Consider the following 18,622-nt stretch of genomic DNA (forward strand, 5'->3'; position numbering starts at 1 on the left):
GGGTGAGAGGAAGGAGAGAGTCATTCTTTGTGGGGTAGTCCCAGAGCGCTTCCTAGAGATCATGGCAGAGGAAAAGGATTCCCAGGATAGAAGGATGGGGAGGTCTTTCCAGGGAAAGAGAACAGTATAGTATGTGTGCCCCCCCTTCCCCCACAACAGGATGATATAGGAAACATCAGAGTGATCTGTCTGGGAAATTTCTCACTGCCCACCATCTCACCCCCAATTAATTGTTATTTCATCTCAAAGTCTCACCTCTCCCCCTTCCTCTCTACTCTTAGTGCCACTTGTGAGCTGAGGCTTTCAACAGCCCCCTTCTGGAGCAGAATCACAACAAATTCCCCAGCTCCTATTCTCTCCTTCCACCAGTTCTTACTTCTTAGTGCTGATGGTTAGCTTTCCAAAACCTACAGAGCTCATCATGTCAGTCCTGTGCTTAAAGACTTGGAAGACCCCCATCACCTCTCAATGCCAGGGCTTTAATATGATTATTAACATAAGACTCCCCTGCTTCTAGAACAATAAAAATACTGCCCTACAATAAGAAAAGATAGTTGCACTCTTAAACCTGGAGAAAAAGCAGCAGTGATGTGTCCTGATGGCAGTGCCTTAGACAGCGCCATGATGGCAGGTGTTTGCTTTCTCCTTTGGTAGGGAGAGCATGGGCCCATCGGGTAGTAGTCGACATTGAAGTTGGTCACTTTTTTGTAGGCTTATCCAGGGGATTATGGAAGCAGTAAGTAAAGACGACTTGGCTGCACTCATGGAGCTTACAGTCTAATAGGGGAGAAAAACGATACACAGATAATCACGCAGGTAAGTACTGAATTTCAATCTCTGTTGGAAAATGTTAAGACTACAGGGAAGATTACACTATGGACCTAACTTCAGTCACTGTGGAGATGGTATTAAAGGTCTTGGGAGAAGCTGAAATTGCCACGGAGAGTGTAGGGAAAGAGGAGCTCCCAAAAACTTCAAAAATTTAGAATTTGGGCAGAGGAGGACCAGGCAAAAAAATCCTAAGAAGGAACAGTCAGAAGGTATAAAGAAGGCCACAAAAACTACTTTTACCACTGAAGCCGAGTGGAAAGAGCATTTCAAGAAAGAAGACCTGGTGAACCCCGGGAAATACTGCTGAGAGGTCAAGTCAGGGGGAAGGTAGAATGTTGACAATGGATAAAACAAAGAGGCTGGGGGCAAACACAGCAAGGACAGTTTCTGCAAAGCAGTGAAGCAGGAAGCCAGAACGGAAAGTAGAAGAGGAGATAAAGTTACTCTGTGAAAAAGCATGGCCCCGAGTGGAGTAGATTGAACAGGCGACAGCCGGATGGAGGGGTGGACCCATGGGATGTTAAGCTGTCTTGGCCTTGTTTGCAAAGGGGGATGCTGGCATATATTTGAGTGCTGAATGGAAGAATCCAGGAGCAAGGAAGAGGCTGAAGATTTGGAAAGGAGAAAGGATCACTAATGGAACAAGAGCCTCGACTAGAGAGAAAGGGATGGGATCAAGGGCACCTGGGGGGGCTGCACCTTGGCTGGAGGAGGGACCCGAGCTCCACTGTGACATCATGGGAGGAGAGGACAGGGGCAAGTGCAACTGACCCACTTGCCCTGTCAGACTTATGAGTATTCAAGTCTCATAAGAAAGGGGTTGTGAGTATTCAAACTCTAAGAAGAGGAAATGAAATTGTGACTGTAGAAGTGGAGGGATCATCTAGAAAAACATAAATTTTTTTATGTAAAATTGCTGGGCAGGGTTGAGGGCCCAAGTGAGTCTGGAGAACGTGCAGTTAGGGCCATGTCAAAACATCCAGTTGCGTCAGCTTCTCTGGTAACTCTGGTCTGTTCAGGTGCTGGGCATGAATAAACCCAGGAGCCTCTGCCGGGCAAAGATAATTGAGAGGTGGACAAAGAACTTAGTAGTATTTTTAGGACGCTATAGGGAAGACCATGGCCTCTGAGCTGGGTATAGAAGGAAACAAAGATGGGAGGAGGCTTACGGATATAGAGAAAGTGGAGGACCACTGGCTCAGAAATCTCGAGGCCAAAGAACTATGTTGGGGAGGAAACTTCAGCAAGGGAGCAGGAAGGTGGCAGGGAGAGAATGAGATTTCAGAAGAAGTGCAGTTTGTGATGACAACAAGGTCCCAGTTTGACCGTGCGAGCAAGTGCTGAGGTAGAAGAAGAACAAGGGACATCCCTAAAGGTACAATCATCATGGAACTGAGCCATCAGGACATTGGTTGGGTCAGCCACAAGGACATTTAGTTACTTCCAATGATAGTGGGAGTGGGGGTGGAGAGTTAAGACCCCGAGGGAGAAGCCGCAGCCTTCAGGGAATGGAACAGGACAGGTGGATGGTGTGAACCTTGCAGGAGATCTCCGGGTTTGAGAAAGAAAGAATAACAGTCAAGGGCAGCAGTGGGGTGCCTGGAAGACACCAATACCAGCTCCCAACACTGAAATTGGGTAATTTACGATTGAGAATGCATCCTCTGCTAGGCAGGGTGGCAGGGAAAATGGGGTCCTCAGAGGTTAGCCTGAGTACAGTGAAGAGATGAAGCTGGAAGAATTGTTGAGAAAGAAGATGGAGCTGGGGAAATAGGGGATGGGAGTGGGGCTGGGGGACAGGCAGAAAGTAAGAGCATTTCCTTGGTGACAGCTATGGCATGCCTCTCCTGGCATTCCCTGATATCCTCAAATGATTCCAAAACCAGTATCAGTTTAAACAGAGAGCAAGACCACCACCAAATCAGTATGTGCATGGCTTCCAAGTCAGGATTTTGGAGGCTCTTTGAAGGTTCTTTTATGTCACTTTAAAGTACACAGATGATGAATCACACAAAACAGATGTAGGATTCGGTCACCAATATTATAGAAAGAATGCCTAACTAATCAGACGTCTGAGCCAATGACATTTTCTTCTATTACATAAATCTTACTTGATCTGCCTTTCCAGTCTCATCCCCTGCCACTTGCCCTATTCTCCACCCAGTTGTACCAAACTAGGCCTAACTTCCTGAGCACACAACCCTATCTGGGCCGCAGAGGCTGTGTGTGACCTTCCTCTGACCCAGTATAGCCTCCCACGCTGGGCCCCACCTCTCCCTGGGTTAGGGGCAAGTCAGCCTGTATTCCCTGTTCTCTGTTCCCTCCAAGGTTACCTGGTTACCCTTTATCGCCTCTCCTCATTAGGTCATCTGAGCATTTTTCATTGCCTCAGGGAAGCGGAATGCAGAAGGAAATTGTATTTTCCTGATTTTTGAGTTTCAAAATCCAAGTCCTACAGGGGCAGGTAGGGATGGACCACAATAACGGCTAGGGAAAAGGAGTGGAGGCTAAATAGCCAATTTCCTAATGCTAGAGGGAGGAGGAGGAGCTGAGATGGGAGATGGTTTGCTGGGTATGGACCCTCTAGGATCTTGCTTCCTTTCAGGACTCTATTGCAGCAAAGTTTGCATCGTTATTGCATTTTCCAGTCCTAACTGCAGGTCTGTCATTAACCCACTCAATCTGCCAATCTGCCTCATTTTGACTTACACTGTGCTTTAAGTTTGCTTTCGTAGACATTATTTAAATTTTTGGATACCTTAAGTTTTAAAAGTACAGATTGCAGGTCTCTCTTGAAAAAAAAAAAAATCAGAAGATCTGGCCATACTGGACTCCCCCTTCCTTTGCAACAACAATCAGCTGTCCTGGAGCATCAACCGCCCCCTCGCATGGGGAAGGTGTTCTCTGCTTTCCTTAGTACCAACCATTCCCCATTGTTTATTCTACTCTGATCATCACTGCCTGCCTGCCCGCCCTTTTCAGCTCTTTGAACTTTATTCAGATCCCCTGATGCCAGCTGAGCCAAGTGTCAGGCCCCAGGCTACAGAATGCGGCTAGTCTAAATCTAGTGATAGCCCCAGAGACATGGCAAATATGGTTTCCTCCAACCCTGTAGGAAGTGGCTGGTTTGTTTCATCTGAGCAAGGGTAAAATAAACCCCTGCTGTCTCCCTAAGTCTACCTGGATGTGCAGCCCAGATCCAGCTGAGGAACCATTCAGCTCTTGCCTAGCTAAAAGGTGCCAGATCCAGCACTTCTCTGCCAGGCAGGGAGAAGAGCAGAGAGGAATGAACATCTGATGTTGCTCCCAGGTATGTCGTGTTACGTGCACGACGTGTCACATATCCAAAAGAGCCTCATCCCAAGACGTTAAACTATGCCCCCACAGTATCCCTGCTAATTAGTAGCAGAATTTAGAACCCAGGCTGCCTGCCCTTCTTCCCAGCCAATGCCCTTGAAGAGGGCATTGCCTAAGGAAAGGCCTGGGTGTGGCTAGAGAAGCACGGCCCTCCTCACGGGGTCGCAGGTGGACAAACTTCCACCTGTCATCCCTGGGAGTCAAGGATTCATGCAAAATTTCTGTCAGCCCCTGACACTTTCTACAGACCTTCCCAAGTTTATTTTCATTTCTAAACTTCACGAGCTTCGTAGATTTGTAGAGTATGTTTCTTTTTTTTTTTTTTTTTTTGTGGTTTTTGGCCGGGGCTGGGCTCGAACCCGCCACCTCCGGCATATGGGACCAGCGCCCTACCCCTTTGAGCCACAGGCGCTGCCCGAGTATGTTTCTTAAAAAGAGCTCATCTCTGCTCTGGCCCTTTTAGGATAAGCTCTCCAAACCTCACCTGGACCCTGTGGAGAAAGCTGGAGGCAAAGAACTGACAAATCAAGGGAGTCCCAGGCATCTGTGACCTGCAGAGGGCACAGGAAGGTTTTCTAAGTCTGGTTTTGCCTTTGGCTTTTTTGTTGCTGGGTCATTGTCTTTCAGGAGCTTTCATTCCGCCAGGCGAGGTGAGGCAGTGAAAGTGAGCTTTGTGCATTTCACTACTCTCTCTACAGACTTGGCTATTGTCATGGTTACTTCTTTCTAAACACCAAATTGGGACCTTCATCCTTATTCCACACTGGAGAGGAACCAAAGAACAGGGAACTCTATCAAAAAAAAAACTGACGGGAGCAGGACCTTACCAGCTTCTACCCTGCCGGGCTTCCTCCTTGCAGAGGACAAGTCTGTCCTACCCTGCAAACTTTCATTACAAGGCTCTGGTCTCTGTCATTCCCAGGGCAGGTGTTTGGAGCCACATCTTTCCCCTAGGAGTTGTTGGGAGGTTTCAGGAGCTAAACCAGTCCCTCTGTGTCAATACACAGCTGGACAGATGTCCCGTCCTATGCTGGGAATGAGGGCAGTGATCTTACGCAGGCTGCCCAGCAGCTAGGCGGCCAGATTCAAAATGCAAATGTGAGCCCCTTGCTCAAAAAGCAGGAAAAGTGTCTCTCCCTTTCTTCCACCGTCCCTCTCTCCACTGGTCACATTGGTTTTTATTTGTTAATGTTGCAGCTCCCTTGGGTGCAGGGATGCTCTGGGCCTCACAGCTGACCTGGTCCTGTGACTCAGTCCCCTGTCTGTGTGCTCAGCCCTGACCCTCCACCATGTTCATGCCCAGGCCACTGCCAAGGGGCAAGGAACAGCGGGGGCAGGAAGGAAAGTTGGGGACAGGCGGAGGGAGTTGCCGGAGGAGCCGGCATCCCTGAACTTGGCCCAGGATGAGGCAGAAGACAAGACCCGACCCAAACCAAGAATCCAAGTTCCCTACACATATGCTGTTCCCTCTGACTTCACTTATGAAACACAAATTCAGAGAATTTCAGCATGGTGGCTGCAGAGCACTAAACCCCAAGCACCGGAGCCTACACGACTGCATTGGCCCATCACCCTTGAAACCCACTCTGACTGTTCCCCTTTCCCAGAGAAGGGTCCCGCATGTGTCCCCATCAGCCCCAGCAGGGAGAGAGAATGCTGGAGGGAACTTAACGCCACAGCTGGTTGGCATCGAGAATTTCTCTGGCCATCACCCTCCCCAGGCTGGGGATGAGGTGGATACTATATAGATACATAATGAAAGCCAAGTACCAGATAGGCTTCTCCCTGGGTTTCCTCTAAGGTGCTTTTCATAGCTTTGTATTGTAGAAGTAGGGTTGCATTCATTCCACCAGACTCCCCCTTCCTCAACCCTCTAAACTGCTTTATTGAAGTATAATTGACATACAATAAACTCAAATATTTTAAGTGTACAAATGTTATGAGTTTTCACATGTATATGCACACACTGATGAAACCTTCTCCAAAATCCAGATGACACTGAGCATCCATCACTCTGTTGCAATCCAGCCTTCTTCCGCCCCTATTGTCAGACAACCACCAATATGCTTCAGGCCATTATTGACCAGTTTTCACATTCTAGAATTTTATATCTTTGTAATTATGCAGTGTGTCAACACTACTGTGTGGGCAGACCAGCTTTTTCCACTGGCTCCTTTTACTCAATGCATCGCTGTTGAGATTCATTCATTTTTTCATATCAGTACTTTATTCCTTTATATTTCTGAGTACTATCCTATTGTACAGCTATACCACAGTTTATCCATTCACTTCTTAATGAGCATTTGGTTGTTACCAGTCATTTGGCTGTTTTACATAAGGCTGCTATGAACACCAGCACACAAGCCCTTGTTTCATTTCTGTTCACTAAAAATCTGAAAGTGGAATGTCTGTTTTCTAGAGCAGGTACATGTTTAAAAAGTTTTTGAGAAACTGACAAACTGTCTTCAAAAGTGCCACTGCATTCCCACTACTGTTATGTGAGAGTTCCAGAGTTTTATTTTCCCCCTCTTATGGATATCTGGTTGATCCAGCAGCATCATTGTTGAACACCCCACCCCCACCCCATTGGGTTGCCTTGGTCCCAACACTTGGTATATGATCCAGCCTTCGGATTTTAGCTGTTCCAAAGGTTGTGGTCTTAGTTTGCATCATCCTAATTAATTGCTAATGATTTTGAGCATTTTCCTAATGATCTTATTGGCCACTCATATAACTTCTTTCGTGAAGTGTGTGGTCAAATCTTTTTGCCCATTTTTAAAAATTGCCTTGTTTGTCTTACTGCCTTTTAGGAACTGGATTCCAGTTCTTTGTCTTATGTGTTTTGAATACTTTCTCTTAGTCTGTGCTCTGCTTTATGTCTATTGAGGCCCCAAAGTTGTGCATTTTTAATGAAATCTAACTATCAATTCAATTTCAATTAGATATCCATTATCTAATTATCAGTCATCATGCTTTTTTGCCTACTCCAAGATCACAACAATTTATATTCTAGAAGTTTAATATCTTTAGGTTTTATGTTTTGGTCTATGATCCAGTTTGAGTTAATTTTTGTGACTGGTATGAGGTAAGGGTTGATAAGGAGTTTTGTTTTCCCCCTCTTATGGATATCTAGTTGATCCAGCAACATCATTGATGAACCGCCCCCCACTGACTTGCCTTGGTCCCTTTGTCGGTAATTGGCAAAATTGGCTGGTCCGAGCACAGTGGTGCTTACAGTGTGTTTACACCACAGTGGTGTTTACAACTAATCGATCACAACCAGTTACAGATTCCTTTGCTCCTTTTTCACTACCACTGCTTCACTTAACTAGCCATTAAAAAATGGCAAAGTATATGGGGGACTATTGCTAGACTCTGTATTCCATCAACCCATATATTTATTTTTTGCCAACATCAAACTTTTTTGATGACTGTAGCTATATAAGTCTTGAAGAATAAGGGTAAAGTTAGTTAATTGGAGAATAAACTCCCTGACTTTATTCTTTAAAAAAAATTATGTGGCCATAAGAGATATACTGCCCAGATCTCCTTAAAAAAAATTGTCATTGGAACATAGTTGACAGCCCCAGCCTATGGATTCACCACCACGTTCACAGAAAGACCACGCTTCAGTGTATAGCCCCTAAACAATGACTAAGTACAGCAGGGGTACTGGTGGTGGCCCTTTGCAGCCAATGCGGGTCTCTTCCAACAATCTTTGCTCGAGGATTCTCCACAGCTGGCCAAAATTTTCTCAGAACTGAACTGTGGACTGAAGCGCTCTCTGCACAATTCTTCCTTCCCTTCTCCTCACAAGCTTCAGACCTGCACTGACAGCTTTTTTGCCTACCCATGCTCCCTCCTCCTTCCGAGTCATTTGCCCCTCGAAATCAGTTGTATGTCTAATCCAGTCTTGCCACCTGCTTCTCAAAGGTCCCTAACAGACATACTTTGATTATTCTAGGTCTTTTGCATTTCCATATAAATTTTGGAAACCAGCTTGTGAAATTCTTCACCCCAAGAAAGCCTGCTAGAATTCTAAGCAGCAGTTCATCAGCTCTACAGATCTACGGAAATGCTACCTTAACAATGTTGAGACTCATCCACAAACGTGATATATCTCATTATTTAAGTCCTCGTTAATTTCTCTCAGCAATGTTTTACAATTTCCAGCATAGAGGTCTTGGACATCTTCTGCTGGATTTGTCCCTAAGTATGTTTTGTTTGTTTGTTTTGGTACTGCTGTACTGGAATTGTTTTTAAACTTTTACTTTCCAACCGATCACTGCTAGTGTATAACAATACAGTTGGGTTTTGTTTACTAATCTTGTAACTTGAAACCTTGCTAAATACATCTCTCGTCTCAGTAGTATTTTTCTGTGTTCCCTGCCATCACCCCAGACCTTTCACAACAAAAACTTTCCATGAGATCCCAGTGCTCTGGTAGGAGTAGGGTACAGGTAGTTGGAGCTCTTCCTTTCAGCATCCATCTCCCTGCTTGGAACCCCTTCACCTGCAAAAGCTGCCCCTACACATTTCTGAAGAACTGTAAGACTCCAAGTAACACAGCTTGCCTAACCATTGTTCTAGGGAAAGCTGGTTTTTACTAAGCACCTCCCCCCATTTCTTGTAGACACTTCATCACATTTTAGTCTACAAAAGTTTAACAAAAATCATGTTCTAAGTAGATCCATTTTAAAGACGAAGAAACAGAGATATAAATCTCCTTGATAGAGTCTCACAGTTGGTTTCTTTCTGAGAAAGGACCAACTCCATCTGTCTGATTCCAGAGTTCATGCTCTTTCCTCCTACCCTCAAGCTAACTATCTCCAGGGCACACAGGAAGACAGATGGCAAAAACAGGGCTCTTCTGAGGACCATGTCTTTAGACTGACTGTCTTGCATTCGTTCACCACGTGGTCATGTGGGTCTGGCAGCCTGACCAGGCTCTGGGATTCCACCTCTACACCATCTGTCCCCAGTCTCATTTCCCAGCTTCCTGTTCCACCCAGGTTGCTTTCAGAGAGTTATCCGTGACCTCTTTTTAACCCCGAGTGATGAACTGTTTGCAAGCCTATGCAAGTTTTACTTCTCTGCTGCCATTTCAGAGAACGCCTTTTTAGAACTGTGTGGTTCAGTTTGTTTATAGCTCTCTTCTAAAGTCTCTGGTCACTTTTCTCTGTCTTCTGTCCTGATTCTTGGCGTATCCTCCTTTAGTTGATCCCCCAGAGTTACTCACCTGCAGTCTGAAGGTTTTCTCTTCCCCCCCCCCCACCATTCATTCTTAGACATACTCTTTTCTCCCTGACTCTGCCAACTGCCTAAAGTTCTGATCACCATGTTTTCTGGTACATTCCACAAAGGCCAAGTTTCTGTTCCACTTTAATTTTCCCCTTCATTTTACACCCCAGCCCTGTATTTTCCTATCCTAGTATTTCTTCTTTCACCCTTACTAAACCTTCATTTACTTAGTAAATGTCTTACTTGCCATTAAACTGGACCTAAAGGGAAGTTCCGATATTAACCAGGAATATCATTCGGTTGTGAGCTTTTTTAGGACAAGGATCATGTCACTTTACAGAACCAGCATCTAGTTCAGTGTCAAGTACATCACTTGAGTACCACAAGTAAATGTTGAATAAACACCACAATATGGTGTTGCCCTTTTCAGGAGGTTCTTTAAGTGCAGAGCTTCCTCACCTGGAAAAGGAAGATCAGAATACCCAACATCAGTAACCCTTAAATGGGAAAAGCTGTGTAATGTTCTAGCACAATACAGGACACACAACTCAGCTTCATAATGGCAGGGACCCTTTTCCCCTCCCCATTCTTGCTTTTAAAACAGGGGAGAACCTATGTGATTAACAGACTAAATAGGCTTTGGGTACAGTGATATGTTCATCTTAACATTGAATTCTGCATGTTTGTATTCAGCAGAGAGAATGAAATTCATCAGTCCTGGGGAACTATAAACTCAGTTTCATAGACCTTACAGTTTTCGTATTTTGAGAGTGGCAGTTGTCCTTTAACTGAACTAACCCTATCGGGTTAATAGTCTATACTCTCATCCTCTTCTTAGGAATGGCAACTATTATGATACAGAGGAAAGAGCACTGGACTGGGAGTCAAGAGAACTGAGCTCTATCCTCATCTTTGACTAGCTGCACGGCTCTTGGGAACATCACTCAACTCATTTAACCTCCAAGATGAAGCAATCGCTAAAGTCAGCTCCCAGATTAAGAATGACACACTTTTAAAAAAATGAATTAAGTTGCCCTCTTCTTCTACCTAGAATTGTCAGATGAGAGGAGATTCCATGTGCGTTATGTAGAAAGAGTGATATGGCATGTGCTGCCCATGGTCGGTATGTGGGATCAATGTACCCACAATATAGCACTCACCACCAGCACCACACACCAGGCAGGAACTTAGAGTGAGCATATTGGAGACAAGACCTCTTGGGAAGTAGAGACATGTAGATTACTTGGATACTTTCACACAAGGATTATCAATTTTCATACCAAAATAGAAAATTCTTTTCACCGAGTGATGAACTGTAAGAATAGTACAGTACTGATGAATAGTAAGAATTCTATTCTTTTCAGGCATTCTTTTCAGACTTCCTAAGCTTCCATCAGCCCTCTGACTCACAGAGGAATTACCCACTGGTATAGCTCAGCAGGGAGGGATTGGAAAAAGAAATGGGCGGCTGTCTCTTACACACCCCACTAATGCAGAGGTTAGTTCCTTTTCTGAGGAAAGACCCAAATACAACAGGCAAAGAGCTTGCCTCTGTATTCATTTGACGGTCACGCCAAGTTCAAGGCAGGCTGCCTCCAACCCAAAACCTTTCTGGATCCACATGGCAACTTAGAATCTGTATCTGCCTACAACCATCATTGTATTTCCCAACTACAGGAAAGAGCCACAGGGTTTCTGGTCAAAGACTTGAGTTTGAGTCCCACCTACACAAACTGGCTGTGGGCAAGATAGATACCTAGGGCTCTGAGCGGACTAAGGATTGAAAGAAATAGAGATGCACAGAAGTGTCTAGTTCCAGGGCTGGTCATAACATCCGTGGCCCTCAGTCCTCTGCAAATCTTCTCCTTCTGTTCCAGAGAAGCTTTAAGTGAAGTTGCCAAGACTTATCCCATCTTCAGGGATATCTAGAGAGTGGGCAACAACATAAGCCAGAGAGGACAGAGCACTATAGCCCAGCAACTTTGAAGTGACATCTTGGGGAGAAAGCTCTGCTTTCTCTGTCCTCCTTTCACCCTGACTTCCGCACTTGCCCCAGCCACACTCGGGCTTTCTTCTCTCCACCTTAGCTTGGTGGCATGTCATTAGACCCTTCTGGATCTTGGTTTGGCATCCTCTCTTCCTGTGTAGTTCCTGTGGTTGTCCTCTAGGGGGCTCTATCCCAGACACTATTCACACAGCACCAGTACCTCAAAGACCCCTATCCCACTTTTCCTGGGATTGCGTGCCACAGCAAAGAATTGTGACACGACAGGCCCTGTGGCCACCACTGGTGCAGGCTAACTGGGTGCCCACCTCCAGTTCATAGCTTTCGGCAACCATTGAAAACATGGGCCCAACAAAACCCAGGATTAAGTAGTCTCTTCTGTGAAAAGATGCCAGAATCTCCACCTCCAGACCAATGACACAGAGCTTTGGCTTTACTAAGGCCAGAGGGACTATTGAAATGATAATTTAAAATCGCTATTGTGCCACTGTGGAACAAGGAAGATCTATAGGCTTGGGAGTCAGACTGTCCCTGGATTTCAATCCCAATTTTGCCATTCATTGTTCAGGTAACAAACTGTGTACATGTGTGTAAATGGACACGGATACCTTTGCACAGTGCTTCCAAGGATTAAACAAAACTGCATTTTGTAAGTTGCCTACCACTTGTAAAGCGCTTAGCCCAGAGTGGCTGCTCAAGTCTTTTTCCTCTTGCTTCCCTCTTACCAAACAAAGGCTAAATTATCCCAAGGAGAGCTTGTTTAGGAGTGTTAAAAAAAAATTGTCAAAAGGCAATTGAACAAGTTCCTGCCCTATCATTTCAACTGGGGCATGAAAGTGTCCAGAGCAGATGGATCCATTTGCAGCATGGGTCTTTCACAAAGCAGGACTGCCTGCCTGCCCCACTTCACCCACCCTAACCCCTAGGCTAGCCTAAGGTTTGAAGGAAAAAAAACAATCAAGTTTTTCTAGGAATTTTATTTTATTTTATTTTTCTAATTAAGTCTTTTGTACATAGATCATAAATATATTTATTTCTAGGAATTTTAGATGCTAAGTAAAGATTAAGATGGAAACTATCATTTATGCAATTAAAACTATCCTTTTTCCTGGAAAGGTCTCGCTGATAGGCATGTTTTAATTTCCTAATTTATATTGAGATTGTGTGTGTGTGTGTGTGTGTGTGTGTGTGTGTGTCTCAGAAGCAAACTAATCCCAACACAACAGATTGAGTTGGCTTAGTCTATATGGTCTATAGTGGCCAGTCTATTCAGAGTATTTCATAGTCTATAGCAAATCTTGCAATTGTTTGCAGCCCCAAATGACAAGCTCTCCAGTGCGGCTAGCCCCTTTCTTTATGCATAGATAAAGCTCAAAGGGTGTAGTGACTGGATTTGAAAAATCTTAAAGAACCACTGCAAAAACTTAGCCCCCACTTGCAATATAAACCTTACATCTTTGTTTTCATTTTTAATTCCCTTTCACATTTTAGAAGACTAAAGTATAGTTAAAACTGGAAACATCCAGACACAGCCAACACCAATTATATCTTATGGTTATTTATCTAAGCTCCTTCACTTTATCTAAGCTCCATAAAAGCCACAGCACGTTTATGCAGCAATTACCACATTGCCAGTAGAAGTACATAAAATCTTTCATTCGAAATGACAAAACTATATACTTCCCTGTGCTTTCACAGTAAATTCCTTCAATTTAATCTAAAACACCCGACTTGCTAACTTCCACGCGAAGCCATCACAAGAAGGGATTCTTTCTGTCTGAAGTTGGTAGTGATAACAGAAACAAAAGTCACAAGCAGCTTTTTATGTCAATTTTATGGCACTGGTGAGGTCCCTTTTCTTAGCAGAGCAACTATAAATCCCACGTTTTCTGGGATTGTCCTGATTTTGAATGCCCTGACCTATTCCCAAGCTTTATATTCAAAGTATCTCATTTTCTGTTTCTAAGATATCAGCATATATTTCAATGTAAAGAAAGGTGCCATTCTCGACCCAGAAGGGCTAAGAAGGAAAGAAGAAAGAGAAGAGAAGAGAAGAGAAAAAGAAGGGGAGGACGGGAAGGAAGAAAAGAAGGAAAGAAGAAAAGAAGGAAGGAAGGGAGGGAAGGAGGGAGGGAGGGAAAGAGAGAAAGGAAGAAAGAAAGAAGCCGAGAAAGGAAGAAAGAGAAAGATAGCATAAACAGTTCTTATAAAAAACAAAAGTAGGCATCACCATCTGAACTTGTCTTTACTGAAACTGCAATTTTTTTAAGTCTGCTTTCTTAGATCTGCAGCATTGCTATGTAACATTATTTCCTAACTCAATTAAGAGGATTTTTACTTTACTCTGATACAACATCTCCCTTGTAATGCCCTTGGAGTACCCCAAGTGGGTTTCTAATTACACAATCGTAATTGAAAGAGCACAGATGAAATAACAATTGTTTCTCATCTCCAACTCCCATTTTCTACTCCCGGCTACCTGAAAAAAGCAAACAAGGTACAGATGGCTGCAATTTTTCCTATTTTTAGTTTTTGGAGGAATCTTTTCTTACGGCAATGAAGATGAGTAGAGAAATGCTTGCTTTTGTGTTATGAAAGAGAGAAAAGAAAAACTAGAACTTGAATATTTGCAACAAAAGATCATCATTTGCTAGTGAAATTGACACTGGTTTAAAAAGCTGAAGTTTGGAAGTAAAACAACTTTGCTACTCTTTTAAAACATTTTAGCAGTTTAAAAATACACTAGAAAATACGCGTCTTTCCCAAGTAGTACACACCACTTGGGGTAACATTCTATACCCACCAATTTTGCTGCAATGTGGATTTTTTCCCCTTCAAACGAAAACTTGTAGAAATAAACTCTGAAAAAAATGGTCATTCCCCCTCTTTCTATCCTCCCGTCGATGAAATATTTTGAGCAAACTGTTTTCTGATCACAAAATTCACGTTCAGTGTTTTTAAACCAAGAAGGAGTTATTTAAAAGAATACATTCTATTATTAAAAGTTAGTCAAGAACAACTAATAAGAGCTCAAAAATGAACATATTTCAAAAAATTCTGTTGTTTTCAATATTGCATGAGTTCTCCCCCCTCCAACCCCCACCTCTCAAGAAAAGGTGCAAATATCAAGGTTACCTGAGTCTGCCGGTCACTTCTAGTTTTTGGACTCTTGGAGAGAGTGAGTTTTTGCTAGTGATGCACGGCTGTTTTAAGAACTGGGCGGCTTTTCTGGCAATCACTCTTTGTGTGCCATCTTTTATAAAGGTGCTTCTTGTTGCTAAGAGATCAGTTGCTTAGAGACCAAATCATTAAAAAATATATATATATGTCAGGGGCCAACATAAATTATAACCAAATTCTGTCATTTCAGTTCGCCCTGTGAATGTTTGGCTTTGGTAATAAATAGATCGTAGTGTACCAAGAGAAGCCAATTACTGATCACAAATAGAAAACTGACATGAGGAGGAGAAAAGATCTGTGTGTACACTCCTGTGGACAGAGAGTAATGCCACGAGTCCCTTTGATGGGAGTTACATTGTCACTAGGCTCTCTGAAACTTTGGCTCCTGGTGGGGGTCCTAGACGTATGCTGTGACTATGGGTTTACACACACACACAGAGGTATCTGCCACAGGCAAACTTGAGTGCAGTTTGGAGTATAAAGACATGTGAGGATTGTGGAGCTACATTAGTCTTTTCGTAAGGAAAATTTAGAGAAAAATGCTATGCTTAGGAAAATGTAAGTTGGAAATCTGAAGTAATCTGAGCCTTCAGCCAGATCTCTTTATGTATAACTGGATATTAAGTTGTCACTGCTTCAGGTCCAGGAATGTACATGGTGGGGTCTAGGGAAGGTGCTTGGATAAAAATCTTTTCTGTTTTTTTGTCTTATTCTCTGTATTCACATAGAGCATTAGCCGAGAGACAAAAATAAATACAACTGGTTACATAGGCAAGGTTTGACTTGGTGGGGGAGGTCTTCCTTTCTCCTTTTGTGCTAATTCTGCCCACTGAGACCCTCTCTTTAAATTTACTGTCAGCTAAATACTGCTTCTCCTAGGGACGGACATCTACATTTTAGAAATACACTTTTAAATGAAAGAAATCTTAACTTCCTTTAAGATTCAAAGGAATGGTGGCATTCCAAGCTTCTCGTGTAGGGTCAAAATAAATCTAGACACAACCCTTCACCGTGTACTCCACGACATGAATCCCTCCTATATCTCTTCTTTCTGGACCTCCCCACCCTTCAAGGTCTCTGTGGCCCCAACTTGGTTGAGAAGAAAGTAAGCATATAAGAGACCAAAGACTCAGGAGTTAAAACCAAGAGAAGAGGTAAAAAGATCTTAGAGCTTCGCTCCTTTCCTAGCTTCCAAAGTGATTGCCATTATAGAAGCATCATAGCTTCCCTGTGACTGGAAAGGAATCTTGGATTGAACCCACTGTAAGGGAGAGGTGAGGTGAGGTGAAGCCCTGGGGGCTGGGGCAGGGGCTGGGCAGGAGACTGGGAGATCCCGTTCCGGCCCTGCCAGATTGGGATCAACTCGTCTATACAGAGTAGGTGAAAGCCTCAAGACCAGTTAGAATTTATTTAAATAGACATATATGCTGGTAAAGAGAGAAAAAACTGACACCCAGTGCAAGTAGGATGCAGCTGATACTCAGCAGAAATTCACAAGAGGAAAGAAAACACGGGCTTCCCCTGACCACAGCTATGAGTGAAAATGGACACAGAGCGCTCGAGCTTCACAGAATAAACTTGGGTATGCCAACAAAGCCTGTTTCCCCCAAAGGCCCCTTCTTCCTTCTAATCCCCCAGATTTCTCTTTGCTGCTTATGTTTTGGGATGGAAATGGAAGCAGAAAGGGAAAGCATCAGACAGAAGGAATTAGAGATAGAGAAAAGCAAGAGAAAAAATTCCCAGGTGCATAGTCTCCGCCTGGGAACTGCTGGTTTAAGGAAGAAGAGGGAGAAGCGGGAGGCTGAGCAAGAAAGTGGGTTTGCAGGATGCCCCCTGAGGACAGAAACCATCTTATTCTCCTCCCAATTCCAAGTACTTGGCACAGGGCTTTTGAATTTAAAATACAATGAAATGCTTTTGTAAGGTTCTAAGTCAAAGGAAAAAAAGACTTCATGAGTCTAAGGGGATCGAACTATTCCCTGGCTCTAGCCCCCAGGTGACTGGGACCCTCCACAGAAGCATGCTTTGCAGACTTTGGTACTTTGGACTTAGATCTAAAAATAAAAGCCTGCCCTTCTTATCCATCGCCTGGTTTGTCCACTCTTGCGGCTCTGATTTGGTTCTCTCTGCCTTGTAGACATTTGCTTTGGACTCTTAGCTCCTACCTCTAGGACGGGAGGCCCAGCACCTGCCTTTTGTCTACTTCCTACCTATGGAGAGGTGACCCAAGAACCACTCTGGTTACTAGTCCTTGACAGGCTCTAGGTTCTGTGCCTGGGTGGAGGCGGGAGATGCAATGATTGCTGAGCATCCCTTGTCAGCATTCAGTGTAGGCTTGGCCATTCACTCTGCTGACAAAATTTCCAATGTGAAATTTGGGGGGGAAAATTGAGCACAGATATACAATTTCTTGTGTAAAGGAATATAACCCAAAGCCATCTTGGGTCCTACACTGAGACAGGCCACTTGTGCACAGGTACCTGGACCACAGAGCTCCTACAAGTTGACCCCCACCACTGCCAGGAAGCTGCCCTGCCCATGTGAGCTCCCTTTTCCAGCTGCAGGAATGGACAGCTGCTCTCTTATTGTGGCAACCAACAGCAGTGGGCACCTGCTTCCAGATCAAGGAGATGGTATGCTGACACCTAAACCCCAAGACATCCTCTGGAGAATTGACCGCCACTGCAGGTGCCTCTCATCGGGGAAATCAGCAACCAGATGCCACCTCTGACTGAACGTCCAAGAGACCCTGGTGTTGTCTGTTGCCTACTGCCCAGCTGCCAGAGGCCAGCCCCTAGGTCTTGGCCTCTTCGGACTGAAAATTCAATGGACACAGCCTCCTCACTACCCAGCCTCTTCTGCCTTAGCTGGGAGGATCCACCCTGATCCCGGGAAGGCTCTAGTTTAGTGACTGCAACTCTGTTCCTCAGAAGAGGCCAAGTGGCTGTGGAGTAGGTAAGAAGGGGGCTGCCCAGGTATTCTCAAACCTCTCTCTGGAGGTTCCTAGGGCAGCAAGCAGGAGCTCAGCCAATACTGCACAAGCTTGCTTTCCCCAACCCATTTCACCTTGCAAATGCCATGTGCTGGGCAGAAGCCTGCTTTGAGAACCCCGAACACTCAGGGCAGGAGAGGAGGCCTGCTCTGGAGAAGTCACACCAGCCATCCAGCCCAGCAGCCACTAGAATCAGATTTGGGCAGCAGAGGGCAGGCAAGCACAGCCGCCTCAGGTTGAACCCCAAGACGACTGTGGGAGGCGGGAGGGGAGGGGAAGAGAGTGCCCTCCCAGGGGCACAGCTGGCTGCTCAGCTGGCCAGAGGTTCTTGCAGCCAAGCTTACCCCTCTGCTGGCTGCCTCTCTGACCACTGAAAAATTTTTGTCACAGTGCGCAGGACCTCTGGAGTGCTAAGACCTGACACAAGGAGGCCAGGCTCCGAGAGGCGTGAACACACAGAGGCCTCGGCTGGTCTCGCCCCTTCTTCTGGTCTTGCTACATGTGGATAGAGGCCTTAAGACATGATGTCTATTCTCTTTTGGCACCAGTCACCACATCCCTACTCAGTAAAGACCTCTGGCCACCTTGCTTCCCAGCCAGATTGTATGCTGGCTGTGTCGGGGATACCTGTCCCTATGTACACACCCACAAGTTCACCCTCCGCTTCTCCAAGAATCACCTAAAAGAGAAGGCCAGACAGATGGTATCACTGGGTTCTTGGGAAAGATTTTCCCTCTCATACACAGTGGGCCTGACCCAGCTACCCAAGACAAGTCACCTGTCACAACCCTGCCCCATCTCTTCTGCCCAAATGCCCTTTCCCTTCTCTTCCCCTTTGCCATCTCCTCCCCGACACTCCACCACAGAAAATCTGGCTTCCACCCCTAGCAAATCCCTAAGCTCCTCCCAGCCAGACTGCCATGGGGAGCCACAGCAACCCCCTTTTTCCAGGAAGGCCTGCCTCCCAGACACCCTCTGACATGTACAATACACCGACCACCCTTGGGCAGCAGAAT

The 18,622-nt window shown here is 44.9% G+C and overlaps 1 protein-coding gene across 3 annotated transcripts in view; it reads right to left on the reverse strand.

The window, feature by feature from the left end:
* The window catches only part of LOC128588103 (aromatase), a 93,948-nt gene that overhangs the window by 49,069 nt on the left and 26,257 nt on the right, over positions 1–18,622 (reverse strand). The window contains exon 1 of one of the 3 annotated variants that reach the window (XM_053594727.1): positions 14,570–14,726. The exons of the other annotated variants lie outside the window; for them this stretch is intronic. The gene's annotated coding sequence lies outside the window, so the exon portion shown is untranslated. Of the gene's footprint in view, positions 1–14,569; positions 14,727–18,622 lie in introns of those variants that run through there. 3 annotated transcript variants of the gene reach the window in all.

This window comes from Nycticebus coucang, chromosome 6, assembly GCF_027406575.1.
Source record: "Nycticebus coucang isolate mNycCou1 chromosome 6, mNycCou1.pri, whole genome shotgun sequence".
NCBI lineage: Eukaryota > Metazoa > Chordata > Mammalia > Primates > Lorisidae > Nycticebus > Nycticebus coucang.